The sequence below is a fragment of the Ictidomys tridecemlineatus genome, chromosome 3 (assembly GCF_052094955.1).
Source record: "Ictidomys tridecemlineatus isolate mIctTri1 chromosome 3, mIctTri1.hap1, whole genome shotgun sequence".
Taxonomy (NCBI): domain Eukaryota; kingdom Metazoa; phylum Chordata; class Mammalia; order Rodentia; family Sciuridae; genus Ictidomys; species Ictidomys tridecemlineatus.
In genome coordinates this window covers 166,028,804-166,035,083 of record NC_135479.1, presented here as the reverse complement: position 1 = coordinate 166,035,083, position 6,280 = coordinate 166,028,804, and the positions used below count along the sequence as shown (strand labels likewise).

The following is a 6,280-nucleotide window of genomic DNA, read 5'->3' as shown; positions in this document are numbered from 1 at the left end:
TTTTCTTAAAATGCAAACCGTTCTTATTTATAAAAGAAGTATTCAATCCATATTCAAATAGTGGAGAAGCATGCAAAAATTAAAAATGACAGTCCCCCAGAAAAGTCAAGCGTGGGAATTATGAACTTCATTCAGTTCAGCATTACTGTCATAGCAGTCTGGTTACCCTAGATGGCAGTCTTGAGCTGTTGTTTGGACAGGTAATGCAGGTCTAACCTCAGGGCTTGCCAAAGACAAAATCATTATCATTGTTTTCAAATTGAAAGTAGCAATTCATATCAAAATCTTTAGAGGTAGATTAAGCAAATGAAAGTTTGATAATTTTTATGACTTATCAATGCATTTAAAGGTATGCATGAAGGAAGATGTCAAGCTGGTTATCTCTATTGGGAACAAAAAGACAAGATTAAAATACTGCGCAGATAGTTGACATTTTATGAATATGGGTAATTTTAGACTGGCAAAAGGAAGGACTGTAAGATCCCAGTTTGTGTTTTGGGGTTTTTTTTTTCCTTTTTACTCAGACGGGTTATGTGCTGACATCATAACAGTTTAGAGGGAGGCACATATCACACAATGGTGTGAACACCCAATCATCATGCTAATGACCAAAAAGGATCTGTCTTTGGACTTTTCTAGATCCTGTTATAACTTTGGATTGTATAACTCTGTTTTGGCTGAATTCCTGCTGTAGCTTTGGAGCCAGTGATCATATAATTGCCTGAACACAATTTTACCCCACCTTCAGGTATAAAGACTAAAAGAGAAAACCAAGAGTGAACTGCAAAACCCCCTCTATTTTCCACAGATTGTGCATACACGTGTGTCCAGCAGCTCTTGGGTGACTTAGATTCCAGTTCCAGTCACACCTAGCTGGAATAGAATCTGCCTGGTCTCATGATTTTTTAGTTTCTCCCCTAACCACTAATTGCCAGGATTTATGTATTTATTCTCAACAAAGATGGATGTGTTTTGATTGCCTGCAATGTGATAGGGATACAGCAATGAGCAAATAGTCAAAAACCCCTGTCTTCAAGAGAATAGTAAATACAAATTACAGAAACATACTGCATAATGCCATGAAGAATAAAAACCATTTAGGAGGATAGAGATGATGAGAATAGTCTTATATATGGGTTTTAAAAAAAAACACTAATTAATGAGAAGACATTTGAGCTGAGGTATGAATGAAATGGTGGGACAGAGTGCCAGGCAGAGGGCAGGGCAAAGACTCTGTGGTGAGAGCTAGATGGCCTCCATTTATAAGTAACAAGATTATGCTGGAGTGAACAATGGTGGTATGGTGGGAAATGAGGTTGAAAAGTACCAAGGCCAGATCATCTGTGGTGTAGTTGGCTGTTGGTGTAAAGTGCCATGGGAGGTATAAGGAGGCTTTGAGCAGGTAAGTCACATTGTCTGACTTAATTTCATGGAAAGATGCACTCAATTTCATGGAAAGAAACATTGCCATGCCACTTCAGACACATTAATGTGCCACCATTATGTTAGCGCTGTGGCTGGTGGTAAGAAGAGTTTCTTGAAGTTGGAAGAAAATGCAAGTGCACTGTTTCCAGGTTGAGAATATCATCTTTTCAACAGCATGGTGCATGAATAAGGTTATAGAATGAATGTGAAAATGGATACATGAATCAAGAGTTGGGAAATAGAAAATCAGATGCTTTGTCTCTACCTGAAGCCCATGTGCCCTCACCCCTAGGGACTGATGATCAGTAAAGCCATTTCCTAGGTATTATTGGTGAGAATGTAGATTGGTGTACTCACTATGGAAAACATGAAGGTTTCCAAGGAAATTAAAAATGAAGCTTCCATTTATGACCCATAAATCCCTACTCTGGGTACATATCCAAAGAAAATGAAATCAGCATCTTGTAAAGACATGTACATTCATTCCCATGTTCACTGAAACATGATTCACAATTGCCAAGGTGTAGAAATAATCTGCTGGCAGATAAATGGATCAGAAAACTGTGGGGAATACATACAATAGAATATTATTTGGACTTAAAAAAGATTTTACTGCTTACCACAATATGAATGAAACTGGAAGACACTATGCTAAGTGAAATAAAGAAGACTGTTAATGGGTTAGATATGAGGTATCCCCCAAAAGCTCATGTGTGAGACAGTGCAAGAACATTGAGAGGTGAAATGATTGGGATATGAGACAACTCAATTAGTGAATTGGTCCCCTGATGAGATTAACTGAGTGGTAACTGAAGGCAAGTAGGGTATGACTGGAAGAGGTAGGCATGGAGGGGTATATGTTTTGTATCTGGCCAGTGGACCCTCTCTGCTTTATGATCATCATGTGAGCCACTTCCCTCTTCCATACTCTTCCACCATGGTGTTCAGCCTCACCTTGAGTCCGAGGAATGGCTATGAGACCTCTGAATCTGTGATCCCACAAATAAACTTCTTCCTCTAAAATTGTTCTCATCAAGTCTTTCAGCCATAGTGGCAAAAAGAACTGACTAAAACAGAGACATAGTAAGGAAAAACTTTTGCAGGATCTCATGCATATGTGGAATCTAAAAAAGGAAAAGTATAACATACAGAGTATGTTAGATTTTCATCTCTGTGACAAAACACCTGAGCTAAACAACTTAAAAGGAGAAGAAATTTATTATGGCTCATTGTTTCAGAGCTTTCTTTCAGTCTGTGGTCACTTGGCTCTGTGGCTTTGGGCCTGTGATGAGGCAAATGGAGTGCTGTGGTGGAGAAGGCTGTTCACCTCCTGGTGGCCAGGAAACAAAACAGAGAGGATGGGGCCACCCAAGAGCTGCTTTAAGTTCACACTCCCAATGACATCATTTCCTTTTATCAGGCCTACCTCTTAATGTTTCTAGCCCTCCCGATAATTCCACAAGCTGATGACTGAAGACTTTAATACATGGACCCTGGGGGACATTTAAGATCCAAACTGTAACATAGAGAATAAAATGTTTGCCGCCAGGGGTTGGGAGTGGTGGAGGAAATGGAGAGGGGTAGGTCCAAGGATACAAGGTAGATTTTGTAGGATGACTAAGTTTAGACAGGTAATGTACAACTTGAATACTACAGGTAGTAAAATCATGCTGTGCTTGGGATTTTTTTTCTAAATGCTAAATTTTAGCTGCTTTTGCCACAAAGCAAACAAAAAATCATGAGTAACTGTGAGATAATGGATATGCTGATTTGCTTCACTGTAACAATCACTTTGCTATCTATCTGTGTTTTATAACACCGTAATGTGTACCTTGAATACACACAATACATTTATTTTAAGAAATTAGGAGTTTCAGTATGGAAGACAGGAAGGCAGTTTTCTATGAAGGAAACTTACCCTGACACATAAAACTAGGGAGGGAGGAAAAGGAAAGAAACAGAGCAAAAAAAAATTGATAAAATGTTTATTTTTTCATTAAGAAACAAAACTCAAGATTTCCTTAAAAGATGCAGATTTAATGAATTAAATTAAATTGATAGTAAAGGGATATGTGGAGGGGGAAGAAAGATCCTAGGAAGACCTACTACATGGTTGCTATGTTTTGGATGTGATATGTGTGAGTCCCACAAAGATTCATGGGTTGGAAGCTTGATCCCAAGTGTGGTGACCTAAGGGTGCATGTCTTTAAGTCATTAGAAAAACTGCCCTCCGACAGGATTCATTTAGTTCTCATGTGATCCTTAAGCTCTCTCTCCTGTTATGAGTGAGCCCACCCACTGAATTCCTCTTTGTCTTCCAGATTGACTATGTGATGTTTCTTCCCACATGTGCTCCTATCACTTGCCATGCAGCTTTCGTTAGAGTCAGTGCCCTCCTTTTTTGACTTTCAACTCCCCAAACTGTGAGCTTTACAAAGTAGTCTACCTCGGGTATTTCATTACAGCAATGAGAAATGGACTAAAACAATGATCATATGTAAGTGTCAAATAAAAGATGCAGATCACCACTATTATGGACATGAAATCCCCAGGAAAGCTGTCACCAAATCCTCTACCAACAGTGCCATCTTTGCATCTGTGCATGGAGCATCTTGCTCTCCTCATTGCTAACCTAGCTGCAGAATTCGACAGCTCTTCTATTTCACTTGTGTACCAAAGCATTGATCATCAATGAGTTTTACTTAAGAATTTTTTGGAGAAGACATAAAAGATAGTTTAGATCACATACCTTTAAGGAAATTACATTTTTTTAAAAATCCCATTTGGAGTACTTTCCTTTCCAAGTTCATTTTCCCCATCTAGGTTACTAGGTTCCCACATTTCTGCCACAACATTCCTTCTATTAAAGCCTTTGTCTATACTCAACCTACCACCTCTATTTTCTTTTCCAATATTGTTTAAAACAATTTCTCTGTATTCTTATGCTTGTCCTCTCCATTTATCTTGGTGGTCAGCAAAATAAAAAGTCCTAAAATTAATTGTAAGGTATGTTCCATCTCAACGGGAACTTTGTATTTCTTCTAAAATTAATTTATTGTTTCAGTTGATAAACAAAAATTTTATGAATTTATCATGCTTACATGATGCTTAGAAATATGTGTCAATTTTAGAATGGCTAAATTAAACTAATTAACATATGTATGACTTCACATATCTCTGTTTTTGTGGTGAGGACGCTTAAAACCTACTCTTAGAAATTTTCAAGAATATGATACATTGCCATTAACTATAGTCACCACAGAATAGATCTCTTGAACTTACTCTTTCAATCTAACTGCAATTTTGTATCCTTGGATCAACATCTCCCCATCCCATACCTAGTCCATGGTAACCACCCTTCTAATCTCAACTTCTATTAATTCACCTTTTTAAGCTTCCATATGTAAGTGAGATAATGCAGAACTTGTCTTTTTTGTATTTGGCTTATTACACTTATTACACTTAGTATGAAAATCTGTAATTCTATCCATGTTGTCCAAATAACAAGACTTCATTCTTTATTATAACCGAATACTACACCATTCTGCATATAACTGTATCACATTTTCTTTACTCAGTCTTCCATTAACGGAGATTGTTTCCTTTTCTTGGTTATTGTGAATAGTGCTGCAATGAACATAGGGATGCAGGTATCTCTTTGACATACTGATTTAATTTCCTTTGAATATATACCTCGTAGTGGGGTTGTTGGATCATATGGTAGTCCTATTTTAATTTTGTAGGAAGCTCCATAATGTTTTCCATAAGGCTCTATTAATTTATGTTAATATAAATTAAGAATGTGAATTGGGAATTTTATATTTCTTATTCATCTTTGTACCCCCAATATCTGACACCCAGAAATCAGTCAACATTTTATGGAATGAATGAACAGAAGAACTTTGGTAAATTTCTACTTTTACAATCTTTGGGATATTACTCTCTGTATCGAGTGGTTTATTAAAATATTTCCTTCAGATTCATATATTTTATCCCCCAAGGGTATGTCTGGTAGATGCAATTTATTTTACATAACTTTAAATGAGAAGAGCATGGACCAAGGTGGGAAAGGTATTAAGGGGAGATTTGGGACTCCAGGGTAGTACATAAACTATTATGAAATGATCCCAGCTTGCAGTTTCAAAGCATTCTGGCGATTGTCACAAGTGCCACTAGTTAATATTATTGTCTGTCTCAACTACTTCAAAACCTGTCAGCTCTGCTTTTTGTCATTAGTTGTTTCCTACCTCATTGCACTCCACACATTACATCCTCAGAGATAACTCACCACAAAAAAAGATTGTGTATCTGTCAAGTGTGAAGACCTTGGTGGGCTCCTTATTGGTTACAGAATTAAATACTCCTTCTAGCATGGCATAGAATACCCTAACTGATTTTCAGCCCTTCAGGGGGAAGACATTGCTCTAGACTCCTTACTTTCTTTCCACCCTTCTTCCTTCTTGAGATGTCTACCTTCCTTCACAGCATGTTTATCACTTTTGTGTAAATTGCCTTCAAGTGTTTTGGTGGACAGATAGCTACAACAAATGAAAACTTCAAAATTACTATTGTGTCTGTTTGTTTAGGCTCTCCAGTTGGGATGGGCACTGGCTAGTCACTCATTACAGGGTAATAATAATGCTGTGTACGTGGATGAGCCCCTTTTACATGATGAAGGAGCCAACCAGGACTCTTCAGGAATCTCTTTCATCTCTGAAGCACTTCTGTCATCTGTGATTAGTTAATGTGTGTTTACTGCTCACTGTGTTCTCATAAACAAGTGGCTTTTCTTTTTATCCCTTGCCTCAGAAACACAGTAATATGGTAAGTCATGATTCCCAGAGAAGTACGGGAG

At 37.6% G+C, this 6,280-nt stretch overlaps 1 non-coding gene across 1 annotated transcript; it reads right to left on the bottom strand.

Moving 5' to 3' along the window:
* Positions 1–518: 518 nt before the first annotated feature.
* LOC120884675 (small nucleolar RNA U13) lies at positions 519–619 on the bottom strand. The gene has a single exon (XR_005727097.2). It is a non-coding gene; the product is annotated as a small nucleolar RNA U13 (small nucleolar RNA).
* Positions 620–6,280: the final 5,661 nt, after the last annotated feature.